Source organism: Armigeres subalbatus, chromosome 2 (genome assembly GCF_024139115.2).
Source record: "Armigeres subalbatus isolate Guangzhou_Male chromosome 2, GZ_Asu_2, whole genome shotgun sequence".
Lineage (NCBI taxonomy): Eukaryota > Metazoa > Arthropoda > Insecta > Diptera > Culicidae > Armigeres > Armigeres subalbatus.
The window spans coordinates 173,564,864-173,578,723 of record NC_085140.1 but is presented as its reverse complement, the minus strand read 5'-3'; the positions used below and the strand labels follow the sequence as shown (position 1 = coordinate 173,578,723).

The 13,860-nt window shown below is 42.7% G+C and overlaps 1 long non-coding RNA gene across 1 annotated transcript in view; it reads left to right on the top strand.

Moving 5' to 3' along the window:
• Positions 1–13,439, top strand: part of LOC134215509 (uncharacterized) — a 41,458-nt gene extending 28,019 nt beyond the window's left edge. Inside the window, exon 3 of the long non-coding RNA XR_009980197.1 lies at positions 12,569–13,439. This is a non-coding gene — a long non-coding RNA (uncharacterized LOC134215509). The remainder of the gene's footprint in view (positions 1–12,568) is intronic.
• The last annotated feature ends 421 nt before the right edge of the window (positions 13,440–13,860 follow it).

Here is a 13,860-nt window from a genome sequence, read left to right as displayed (position 1 = left end):
AAAAGTTCCTTCAAGAATTTCTCCGGAAGTTCCTCCAGGAAGTCCTCTGGAAGTCCTCAAGTTTCTTCCGGAATTTACCCGGATTTTTTTTCTGGAATTCTTCAAAAAGTTCCTACAGAATTGACCCTGAAAATCCTTATGAATTCCTCCGTTATGATCTGGTTAATATGGTAGACAAATTTATTCAAACTTTAAAACAGTTTGGAGAACCTAGAACATATGGTTTGGGTATATCTGATCTGCAAATCATACGCATGAGCATTATGGACTTTTATGAACATGACTGGTCGATTTCGGATAGCTATCAAGCGTAGTTGACATGGTAGGCCAAAGGATCAAAACTCCAGAACATATTGGAGATCCTAGAGTAGCAAATCATACTCGTGGGCTCTAAAGACTTGTATGGGCTCGACTGGTCGATTTCAGATAGCTATAGAGCTTAGTTGACAAGGTAGACCATTTGATACAAACTCCAGAACAGTTTGGAGAGCCTAGAACATCTGGTTTGGGTATATCTGAGTTGAAAATCATACGCGTGGGCTCTACGGACTTGTATGGACATGACTGGTCGATTTCGGATAGCTATCGAGCGTAGTTGACATGGTAGACCATTTGATACAAACTCCAGAACACATTGAAAAGCCTGAAACATCTGGTTTGGGTATATCTGAGCTGCAAATCATACGCGTGGGCTCTACGGACTTGTATGGACATGACTGGTCGATTTCGGATAGCTATCGAGCGCAGTAGACCTGGTAGACCAATGGATCCAAACTTAAGAACAGTTTGGAGAACCTAGAACATCTGGTTTGGGTATATCTGAACTGCAAATCATGCGCGTGTGCTCTAGGACTTGTATGGACATGACTGGTCGATTTCGGAAAGCTATGGAGCGCAGTTGACTTGGTAGACCAATTTATCCAAACTCCAGAACAGTTTGGAGATCCGAGAACATCTGGCTTAGGCAAAACTGAGTAAAATATCGTACATATGGCCTTTTCGAACAGACATGGACATGACGGGTTTCCATCGGCACGGGTTTTAGAAATTTTCTTCGGCAAAATTTGCATATCATCTTTCATCAGTTATAGAGGTCGTTTTGGAGTCCCTAGGGATGTCCAGAAGAAACATATTGTTCACACATAGTATAGTCAATAGTAGAATAGTGTTATAGAACATTTTTGGAACCTGTAAGTGTTGTTCACACTGAAATATGTCATGTAAAATAAATTTTACTAAATTTTGGAAAAACCATCCTTACTCACGCCTCTCTAGGGAAAAAATGAGCATCCCTAACATCCGTAAAAGAATTGTGAAAATCGGTCGAAAGACGGCTGAGAACCAGCTGTTAGAAAATTTAGTTCCCATGATTAGCTGATCACGGTAGTCCGCGTTAATAATTTTATCACGGTATTCGTAGTGTTTAACTTACATTTGGATAAATAAATTTTCCGTTTGGTACTTTTTTAACATGGGAGTAAAGGCAAACTACTTCGACCCTACTTACTCAATTTTGGCTTCTCGTACGGATGTTCGAGGTTGGGTGAATTAAACTCACTATTGGGTAGTTTACTTCTTCCGTGTAACATGCTCGCAGGATGGTGATAGAGGAGTTGGGCGATGGATTTAAAAAAAAATATCAAACTGTTACGTCTGTTTATCTGTGGTACTATTGACAACAACATGAAGAATTGCTTTCGGTTATGTAACAAGTGTAGCTGACTTGGTAGAAAAATTAATATGAACTCCAAAACAATTCAGAGGACACATAATAATACATGTAGGCTTACTCGAACAGTTTGGGGGCAGCAGGGACTATGTCCAAGGGCTTAATGGAACGTACACACGGTCAAACAGTTTGACTAACATTGACTCCACCTCTCGTTTATTCAAACATCCATCAAGGTTTACCAACAGCGGCACGAACAATCAATTTATTCGACCAACAACATCACACACGAACGACCGAAGCGCCAACTTGAGCACCAACCATCAAAAAATATATGGGGGTTTGTGCAACTTCACTACAACTTCACTCAAACATGTTCGGCGAACCTTGACTCCACCCCCGACAACTCAAACCAAAATCAAACCGCGTTTTAATTTTTTCCAACCGAGCCGCCAACTGTCAAATGGTTGTTCGAACAACTTCACACACGTTCAAACAAAGCATCAACCGAAGCGTTTTCTTGGGGGCGGAGGGGTGGGTTCGTCAAACTGCTTGACTGGTGTGTACGTTGCATAACGATTCCTCCCCATTCATTCCGATTCCCCAGAACCATTCATCGTTCACACCGCGAAAATCGGAAGACTGCGGTGGGCCGGGCACGTAGCCAGAATGTCGAACAGTAATCCGGTGAAAATGGTTCTCGACAACGATCCGACGGCCACAAGAAGGCGAGGTGCGCAGCGGGCAAGGTGGATTGATCAGGTGGAAGATGACTTGCGGACCTTCCGTAGACTGCGTGGTTGGCGATATGTAGCCATGGGTCGAGCCGAATGGAGAAAACTCTTATATACCACACAGGCCACTACGGCCTTAAATAAATAAAATAAATAAATAAATAGATAAATTAAATAAATAATTATTCGAACAGTTCATCATTCACCAGGGCAGGGCTCTGAGGACTTTTGTGTATATGTTTGGTTGCTATCAGCTTGTTCTCTGTGAACTCTGTTCAGTATCCAAGGTTTCTTTTTAAAATCCCAGGAGGTTTCTCATCCTAGGAATCTTTTCAGCATCTTAAAAGGATTATTTGCAGTATCCCAGAAGGCTTCTTTTCAGAATTTCAGAAGGATATCATTTGTAATTCCAGAAGAATGCCTTTCAAAAGTCCAGAGGGATCTTTTCGAACTTCCTGAAGATTACCTTTCGGAATCCCTAAAGATTATGGAATATCAAATTTTCCCCATGTGAACTCTAGAAAAAGTTTCAGAGCTTTCTTCGAGGCAATTCTAGGAAATCATCAGAGATATAAGCCTAGTATGCAGTTCTTAAGTAAAACGGTCAAGGAAAATTTCGAGTTATTACCAAAGGAATTTTGACAATTAAAAGCAGTAGGCGCTAGTAGGCGATAAACAAAATATTTTCTGTTTTCATTCGTTAGTCGATTTGGTGGTGTTGCGAGTCAAGTGGAGCAAATACAGTGCCAAACGCAAAAACTTCGCAACCGACTTTGTGAATCATTTCCGTTTTGCCCATCGGTGAACGGAATAGATTCGATAGAATGATAGCTTCAACGGCGTTGTGGAAATCATCGTTTTTTCGAAAAGGCAGTGCCACCGGTCGTCAGCTTCTGGAGCTGCCATAGCCGCGATATTCTGCTGTGTTTCAATCTAAATCTTTTTGCAGATTTTGTATCCAGCTCTATTTGAGGTAAGGCCGTCGCGGCTTCACTTCCTTTCTCTAATCGGTATCGGCTATCGGCAGTTCATCGAGTGACTCCTGGTACTACACTGTTTTACAGCAGCGATGGCAACTTTTGGCAACGATGACTTCTTCTGTATTCCAATTGGTTGCTCGTGACATATAGAAAAAACTCCTTGCAGCTCGAACAAAATCATGACTTCAAATGACCACGCAGGGGTTTTCTTCAAATTATTCCAAAACAAAAATCTTGTTAAATCAATTGTTAAAAAATCAATTAGTGCAGTTACTAATTGCTAGTTTTTATCTCGTTTCATTATACGAGTAAACATTTTCAAAGCAAGGGTACGATGAAAACCATGGACAATTTTACTGAGCAAGAGCATCTGTATTGAATAATTGAATATTTGTTCAGCTCGAATAACATAATAAACAAATCATCGACCAATTCCCTAAACAGTTTGGTTTTTGTTTCTTGACGAGCCTGGATCCAAAGGCGACTATCGACCATCTCTAGTTCGAGCAATGCTTTCTTACCATATTGACAAACTCACTCCGGTTTTTTTGACTCAATTATGCCTCCAACTTCTCAGACACAAATGGATAATCGCATATCAGTTCCACATTGATTTTAGTCATTTTCAAATTTGAACCTGTAATTGTCATATTTCTCATTCTTATTGTGACCGTTCAATACGAATATTTATTTAATTAGAAAATTGAAAAAAACCTTTTAGTTTGTCCCATATGCCAGTGTAGTCGTTGAGCTTCCGGATAAACTTCTGGGTGAAATTTAAGATTAGGTTAATTTTAGAGGAAATTCCTAGAGGAATTTTTGGAAATATTCCCAAAGGCATTTCGGAAATAATTTCTGGCGACATGATCGCGAAACTTCCTGGTGGCATTCCTGGAGAAATTCCCACAAGAGTTCCTGGAGGAATTTCAGAAAGAATGCCTGAATTAATTCCTGATGAGTTCCTAGAGGAACTCCTAGAGAAATGCTGGAGGATTTCTCAAGGAAATTAGTGAAGAATTTCCTGAAGCAATTAGGTGACCTATTCCTGGAGGAGTTCCTTGAAGAAACCCTGGAGAAATTTCTGGAGGAAATCATGGAGGAAGTCCAGATAGCAGTGCTGGATAAATTCCTGGAGCAATAAGTGGAAATTTTTTTGGAGGAATTAGTGGATGAATCCTTGCACAAAGTCCTAGGTAATGCTGGAGTAATATTTGAAGCAATTAGTGACGGAATTTCTAATGAATATCCTGAAGGGATTGTTGGAGAAATTCCCGCAGAAATGCCTAGAATAATTCCCGGATTAATTTTGAAAGGAATTTCCGAAGCAGTTATTGGAACAAACCCTAAAGGAGTTGCTGGAGAAATTCCTGAAGCAATTGATGGAGGAATTCCTGAAGCCATTAATAGAACTTTTTCTGAGAGAGCTCCTGGATCAATTAGTGGAAGAATCACGGGGACAATTAGTGGAGAAATTCTTCCTCCGAGAATTTTCTCTGGAAATTTCCCTAAAAATTCCTCCAGGAAAAGCCCCAGCAAACCGGAAATACTCCCAGGAAGAATTTCCGAAGGAATTCCTGGAGGTCTTTCTGGAGAAATTCCTCAAGAGACTCCGGGAGGATTTTTTGGAGGTAATCCCGGAGGAATTCCTCGAGGTATACTCGGAGGAACTCCTCGAGGTGATCCCGGATGGAAGAAATCTGGGAATTCACGGAGGAATTTCTGTAGAAATTCTTGGAGGAATTCTTGAAAGTTTTCCTGGAGAAATTTTAAGAGAATTTCCTTGGAAAATTCCTAGAGGAATTCCAGACGGAATTTTTGGAGGAAATCCCGGAGGAATTCTTGGAGTAATTCCAGAAGGAATTCATGGAGGAAATCCTGGAGGAATTCTTGGAGAAATTCTCGGAGGAATTCCCGAAGGAATTCCTGAAAGAGTTCTTGGAGGAATTCCTGGAGGTATTCCAGAGGAAATTCCAGGAAAAAATCTTAGAGGAATTCCCGGAGGAGTTCCTAGAGAAAATCCTGGAGAAGTTCCTGGAGGAATTCCCAGGGGAGTTCCTGGAGGAATTCCCGGAGGAGTTCCTGGAATAATTCCCAGAGGAATTTCCGCTGGAAATTCTGGAGAAATTCTTAGAGAAAATAGATGGAGAAATTCCCCGAGGTATTCCCGGAGGAATTCCTGCAGGAATTCTTGGAGAAATTCCTGGAGGAGTTATTGGACGAATTCCTGGAAGAATTCTTGGTAATTCCAGAGTAATTCGCGGAGGAATTCTCGGAGGAATTCCCGAATGAATTCTCGGAGGAATTCCCGAAGGATTTCCCTGAGGAAATCCCAGAGGGATTCGCGGAGTGATTCCCGAAGGAATTTCCGAAAGAATTCTAGGGGCAATTCCCGAAGGAGTTCCAGGAGAAATTTTCCTCAGGAAGTTTCTCCAAGAATTTCTCCAGAATTCCTTTAAGAATTCCTCAAAAAACTCCTCTAGAATTTTTTTTCTCCTTCGGAAATTTCTTCAGGAATTCCCGGAGGAATTTTCGTAGGAACGCCTGGAGGATTTCCCGGAGCGAGGAGGATTTTTTCTCAGCGAATTGCTCTAAAAATTTTCCCAGAATTCCTCCAATAATTCCTTTGGGAATTCCTCAAGGATTTCTTGGGAAATTCCTGGAGGAATTCTCAGACAAGTAATTGAAGGAGAAATTCCCGGAAGAATTCTCGGAGGGACTCCTGTAGAAAATCTTGGAGGAATTCCTTGAGGAATTTTTGGAGGATTGCCTGGACAATATTTAAGAGGAATTCCCTGGGAAATTCCTGGAGGAATTCTCGGAGGAATTCCTGAAGGAATTTACGAAGGAATTTCCGAAGGAATTCCCGAAGACAATCCCGGAGGAATTCCTTCGGGATTCAAGGAATTACTCCGGGAATTTCTCCAGGAATTTCTGCGGAAATTCCTCCTGGAGTTCCTCCGAGAATTCCTCCAGGAATTTCCCAAGGAATTCTTCTTAGCAATTCTCCAGGGATTCCACCGAGAATTCCTCCGAGAATTTCTACAGTAATCCCTTCAATTATTCCTCTGAGAATTCATCCAGAAATTTCCCAATATTTCCTGGAAGAATTTGTTGAGATTTCCTGGAGGAATTCCCAAAGGAATTATTGCAGGAATTCTTGGAATTTTTTTTAGGGCATTCCTCCAGGAGATTTTCCGGGATATTCTCCTGGAGTTCCTCCAACACTTCCATAATTAAATTCTCTGAAATAACTCCAGGAATTCCTTCAATAATGTCTTCAGGAAGTCTTCTTGGGAATAATGTAGGATTTCTTTCGGAGATTCGTCCCGAAGTTGCTGCGGAGGATTCAAAGAAATTTTCTCTAGGATTTTTTCAGCATTTCCTACGAAAATTCCGCCAGGAATTCATCCAGGAATTCTTTCGGGAACTCCTCCAAAAATTCCTCCAGGAATTCTTCCAAAAATTCCTCCGGGAATACCTCCAGGAACTCCTCCAGGAATTCCTCCTGGAATACCTCCATACTTCCCGAAGGAATTTCAAGAGGAACTCTCAGAGGAATTGCAGGAGGAATTCCCGGAGGAATTCCTGGAGGAATTCCCAGAGGAATTTCCGAAAGAATTCCCGAAGGAATCCTTCCAAGAATTCCTCCAATTACACTTCTGAGAATTCCTCTAGGAATCTCCCAAGAATTCCTGGGGGAATTCCCAGAGGAATTATTAGAGGAATTCTTGGAGGACATCTGCAGAAATTCTTGGAGGAATTCCCTGAGAAAAATTTCTCCGAGAATTCCTCCGTGATTCCTCCGGGAATTCCTCCGGGAATTCCTCTGAAAATTTCTCCGGGAATTCCTCTGGAAATTCCTCCGGGAATTCCTCTGGGAATTCCTCCGGGAATTCCTCTGGGAATTCCTCCGGGAATTCCTCCGGGAATTCCTCTGGGAATTCCTCCGGGAATTCCTCTGGGAATTCCTCCGGGAATTCCTCTGGGAATTCCTCCGGGAATTCCTCTGGGAATTCCTCCGGGAATTCCTCTGGGAATTCCTCCTGGAACTCCTCTGGGATTTCCTCCGGAAATTCCTCTGGAAATTCCTCCGGGAATTCCTCTGGAAATTCCTCCGGGAATTCCTCTGGAAATTCCTCCGGGAATTCCTCTGAGAATTCCTCCGGAAATTCCTCCGGGAATTCCTCCTGGAATTCCTCTGGGAATTTCTCCTGGAATTTCTCTGAGAATTCCTCCTGGAATTCCTCCAGGAATTCCTCCGGGAATTCCTCCAGGAATTTCTCTGAGAATTCCTCCTGGAATTCCTCCGGGAATTCCTCCAGAAATTCCTCCGGGAATTCCTCCGGAAATTCCTCCGGGAATTCCTCCGAAAATTCCTCCGGAAATTCCTCCGGGAATTCCTCCGGAAATTCCTCCGGGAATTCCTCCGGGAATTCCTCCGGAAATTCCTTCGGGAATAACTCTGAGATTTCCTTCGGGAATTCTTCCGGGAATACCTCCGGGAATTCTCCCTGGAATTCCTCCGGGAATGCCTCCAGGAATTCCTCCGGGAATGCCTCTGGGAATTCTTGCGGGAATTCCTCTGGGAATTCCTCCGGGATTTTTTCCGGGAATTCCTCTGGGAATTCCTCCGGAAATTTCGGAATTTCTCTGAGAATTCCTCCTGGAATTCCTCCGGAAATTCCTCCGAGAACTCCTCCGGAAATTCCTCCGGGAACTCCTCCGGGAATTCCTCCGGAAATTCCTCCGGGAATTCCTCAGAGATTTCCTCCGGGAATGCTTCCGGGAATGCCTCCGGCAATTCCTCCGGAAATTCTTCCGGGAATTCCTCCGGGAATTCCTCTGGGAATTCTTGCGGGAATTCCTCCGGGATTTTTTCCGGGAATTCCTCTGGGAATTCCTCCGGAAATTTCGGAATTTCTCTGAGAATTCCTCCGGGAATTCCTCTGGGAATTTCTCCGGGAATTCCTCCGGGAGTTCCTCCAAGAATTCCTCCGGGAATTCCTCCGGAAATTTCGCTGGGAATTCCTCCAGTAATTCCTCTGGGAATTCCTCCGGGAATTCCTCTGGGAATTCCTCCGAGAATTCCTCCGGAAATTCCTCCGGGAATACCTCCGGGAATTCCTCCAGGAATTTCTACGGGAATTCCTCCAGGAATTCCTCTGGGAATTCCTTCAAGAATTCCTCCGGAAACTACTGCAATTTCCGGAGGAATTTCCGAAGAAATTTCCGGAGGAATTTCCGAAGAATTCCCGAAGGATTTTTCGGAGAAATTCCCGAAGGAATTCCCGGAGGAATTCTCGAAGGAATTCCCGGAGGAATTCCTCCGGAATTGTCTTCGGGAATTCCTCCAAGAATTCCATCGGGTATTTCTTCGGGAATTCCTCCTGGAATTCCTCCGAGAATTCCTTCTTCCTGAAGACATTTTTGAAAGAATTCATGGAGTAATTTCCGGAGGAATTCCTCTGGGAATTCCTCCGGAAATTCCTCTGGAAATTCCTCCGGGAATTCCTCTGGACATTCCTCCGGGAATTCCTCTGAGAATTCCTCCGGGAATTCCTCTGGGAATTCCTCTGGGAATTTCCGGAGGAATTTCCGAAGAATTCCCGAAGGATTTTTCGGAGAAATTCCCGAAGGAATTCCCGGAGGAATTCTCGAAGGAATTCCTCCGGAATTGTCTTCGGGAATTTCTCCAAGAATTCCATCGGGTATTTCTTCGGGAATTCCACCTGGAATTCCTCCGAGAATTCCTTCTTTCTGAAGACATTTTTGGAAGAATTCATGGAGTAAATTCCGGAGGAATTCCTCTGGAAATTTCTCCGGGAACTCCTCCGGGAATTCCTCCGGAAATTCCTTCGGGAATTCCTCCGGAAATTCCTCCGGGAATTCCTCCGGAAATTCCTTCGGGAATTCCTCCGGGAATTCCTCAAAGATTTCCTCCGGGAATGCTTCCGGGAATGCCTCCGGCAATTCCTCCGGAAATTCTTCCGGGGATTCCTCCGGGAATTTTTCCGGGAATTCCTCCGGGAATTCCTCTGGGAATTCCTCCGGGAATTTCTCTGGGAATTTTTCCGGGAATTTTTCAGGGAATTCCTCTGGGAATTCCTGCGGAGATGTCGCTGGGAATTCCTCCAGTAATTCCTCTGGGAATTCCTCCGGCAATTCCTCTTGGAATTCCTCCACGAATTCCTCTGGGAACTCCTCCGGGAATTCCTCTGAGAACTCCTCCGAGAATTCCTCCGGAAATTCCTCCGGAAATTTCGCTGGGAATTCCTCCAGTAATTCCTCTGGGAATTCCTCTGGGAATTCCTCCGGGAATTCCTCCGGGAATTCCTCCGGAAATTCCTCCGGGAATACCTCCGAATTCCTCCGGGAATTCCTCCGAATTCCTCCGAATTCCTCCTGGAATTCCTCCGGGAATTCCTCCGAATTCCTCCGGGAATTCCTCCGGGAATTCCTCCGGGAATTCCTCCGGGAATTCCTCCGGGAATTCCTCCTGGAATTCCTCCGGGAATTCCTCCGGGAATTCCTCCGGGAATTTCTCCGGAAATTCCTCCGGAAATTCCTCCGATAATACCTCCGGGAATTCCTCCGGGAATTCCTCCGGGAATTCCTACGGGAATTCCTCCGGGAATTCCTCCGAAAATTCCTTCGGAAATTCCTCCGATAATACCTCCGGGAATTCCTCCAGGAATTTCTCCGGGAATTCCTCCAGGAATTCCTCTGGGAGTTCCTTCAAGAATTCCTCCGGAATTTTTCGGAGGAATTCCCGAAGGAATTCCTCCGGAATTGTCTTCGGGAATTCCTCCAAGAATTCCATCGGGTATTTCTTCGGGAATTCCTCCTGGATTTTCTCCGAGAATTCCTTCTTCCTGAAGACATTTTTGAAAGAATTCATGGAGTAATTTCCGGAGGATTTGATTAAGGAAGTCCCGGAGCAATTCCAGGAGGAAATCCCGCGAAATTCTTCGGGTAATACCTCAAGGATTTCTTCCTGGAATTCCTCAAGGAGCTCGTCCGAGAATTACTCCTGGAATTCCTTCCACAATTCCTCCGAGAATTCCTCCTAGTTTCTACGGAAATTTCTCCAGGAATTGCTCCTGAAATCCTCCAGTACTTCCTCAAAAAATTGCTCCAAAAACTCCTCCGGCATTTTCTTCAGGAATTCCTCAGAGAATTCTTTAGGGAATTCCTTCTGGAATTCTTTTTAGAATTTCTTATAAATTCCTCCAGGATTTATTTCGGAAATTCTTCCAGGAATTCTTCTAAGATTTTCTTCAGGGATTTCTTCAGCAATTCTAATGGGAATTCTGCTTAGAATTTCTTCAGAAACTCTTCAAGGAATTTCTCCTGTAATTCCTCCGGGAATTTCTGCAGGAATTCTTAGGGAACTATTTCATGAATTAATTTGAAAATTATTCAGAAATTTCTCCGGGAATTTCTTTGGTACTGCCTGCAAAAAATCATCTGGGTATCTTCAGGAATATAGGAGTTCCTCCGGGAATTCTCTCAGGAATTTCTCCGTAAACTCCTCCAGGAATTCATCCAGGATTTTTTCAATCTATGTTATTTATGCTGTGGTTTTTACGTTGAAAATCTTTTCAATTGTTTGTTTTTGAAGGGTTAAATAATAATAATAATAATACTAGAAAGAATAAAACTATAGAAACGCATAACAATGTACGGCAATTTAATATGGTAGAGAACTTGTTAAAGAACTACAAAATCTACTTGACTACTATTATCTTGACGATTATTCTTAATCCTACGAACACTTATTGATACTCGCAAGCATTTATTGCACTCACATGATCTTATTTCCAATTTGTTCATAGTTTTTAGTATTTTCATGTACTGTAGACAGGACCGGATTTAGCCGAAAGGGGGTCCCGGGGTATGTAGGGGTATGTAGGGGCCCCAATATGTACAAAAAAGGTTGGTTTTGGTACATAAGATTTGTGGCGGCTCAAATACGGCCCCCATAAATCCGGCCCTGACTGTAGATAATATACTGAAACATAGCTATCTCGTTCATTAAGTTTGGGCAATATCACGTACTAAGTTTTCTTACGAATAAAATAAGCTTCTAGCTATTAATTTCCTACGGTTTAATTTCATACTCTTTATTTGAAGAAAAACTCCAAGAATTTTCGAAAAAGTCGTTCGATGAGTTTATAGATTTTATTTGATTTAACATTCATGTTCAACAGGTTTTAGGCAAGGGCATACTTTTAAGTGGTCTTTGACTCCATGCCAAGCAACTTTTATCCCTTCATCGCCGGTCGTGATGTGAGCTTTTGTCATTTGCTGACAGGGGAAGGGGTTTATTTCTCTCCGGAGTTGAAAACCTGATCTAACGTCTGTTGACTAAGAAGGTGCGATCGAGCCTCTGTTCCCCTTGTTTACCTTCCGGGACTCGCATGGTTCTGCGAGGGATTGTTGACAAAACTAACACTAACATTGTAGCGCTGCATGGAGTATGTTCAAAGCGATCAATTTAACAAACGTTTACCAGTGCTGTGTGACAACACACACGAGCAGCGATAAACATAGATGCAGGTACTCTGCGAAAGCACTGATGACGATAAGACACTGGACATGCAGCTCAAACGCGAGTAACAGCTGCCCAAACTATGCCATCCAAATCTTCATGGGGTTTATAGGCACGCTCAGGTTGGCCAGGAGGAGGGCTTCAGAACATCTATTGGAAAGTTCAGCGGCTTTTAGTTGACGAACAAGAACAGCCCAACTAATTACGCAGATTTGAAATACCTAGCCAATGGTAGCCCCTAGTTCCAACATGGCCTTCGGTATCGGTACACCAGAGCCGAAAAAATAGTGCACCTGAAATGAATCACAAAAAAAACAAAAGCTATGTAGAGAAAACTTCACAAAACGTCACTTTACTTGCGGAATAATGCATCAGTGCATTATTCCGCAAGAGAAGATGTCAGTCTGTGTTTTCTCGATTGCCACGCGCCTGCTATTGCAGAATTATTCGTTTTCCTTGTCAGCTCCGTACTGTGCAAGGAATTTTAGCAGCAGAATCATTCCTTGACCGCTACTTGTCCTATCTATTTGCACAGTACTTTAGAAGTCCATACCACCCTATAAAAAATAGCAAAACATGAATCGTTCGTTCCTTTTATCGCTCCACGCCTACTAAACTTCTTTCTCGTTTTCAGCGCTTGACGTCACCCAAGACCACTGGCTGCTCCGCTATGTTATTTTCCACGATGGCAACTCATCAGAAACTGACCTGCGAGTTTCGGTCCTCTTACCTTTCCCCGCATCGGAATGTCATATTCACGATGGCTCTTTGATCTAGTTGATATTGCGATTACATGTCAGAGCTGCGGATAGACTGATCAAGACAACGCATCAAAAAACATACAAACGAAGTACTCTTGTACATTTACTCCAGGCAGTGACTCAAACGTGTGCTATAACTACGCCCAATCAAGCACACAGAAATGAATCATTACAAATGCTCTGAGTAACTGCAGCGAAGCATCAGCGAGGGTCAAAGTGGACAACATTGCTCTCATCTTGAAAACGGTCGACTGTCAGCGCCCAAACTACAATCAAATTATTCCGGTCCTGTTGGATGACGGTATCGATTATTTGCTAGAAAAGTGTCCAATGATACCGGGAACTCCTCTGAAACCCATGTTGGCGCATTCCACAAAAGGCATACAGAAAGAGTTGGATTGTTTCGATGGGATAGATTTTACCTGCAAATGGAAGTACGATGAAGAACGCGTTCAGATCCATTTGCTAGAGGATGGCAGAGTTAACATCTACAGCCGAAACCAGAAGAATAACACCAGCAGATATCCGGACGTCATTGCCCGGTTGGGTCATCTGAAACCGACCTGCGAGTTTCGAGTAAGAAGCCGCTCACCTTTCGTCGCATCGCAAGGCCATATTCAGGATGGTTCCATTACATGTGGGCATAATATTATGTTATTAAAATAAATTCATATTATATATCTATTATATAATAATAATAATAAAAAAACAAATAAATATCAAACCAAATTAAATAAAAATTAATTTAAAAACGAAAATGCCACGCTATGCAAATTATTTCACCAAAATATATTTATTCAACACCATGCAATACGCACGGTTTTACATCACATTCTTTTACATCGTTTCAATTACATCTGTTTATTTATTACATCGAAAGAAATTACGTCGCTCTTGTTTATTACACAGCAAGCTCTCGAGTACATCGTACAATGTAATATTAAACAAGCGATGGATTCAATGGGTTGCAGCGATTTCGATGTAATATTCAACAACATTTTTTGCTGTGTACAATATGTACATGTATGTACAAATGAACAGAAAATAGAAGGAGAGAAATGGATTTAATTTTCAGATTTTCTGATCTTCTATTATTTTTTTTTCGCGAACTGATTTCGAACTGTCAACCCCTAATACTACGGACTAATAAGTTTACGGAAATCAG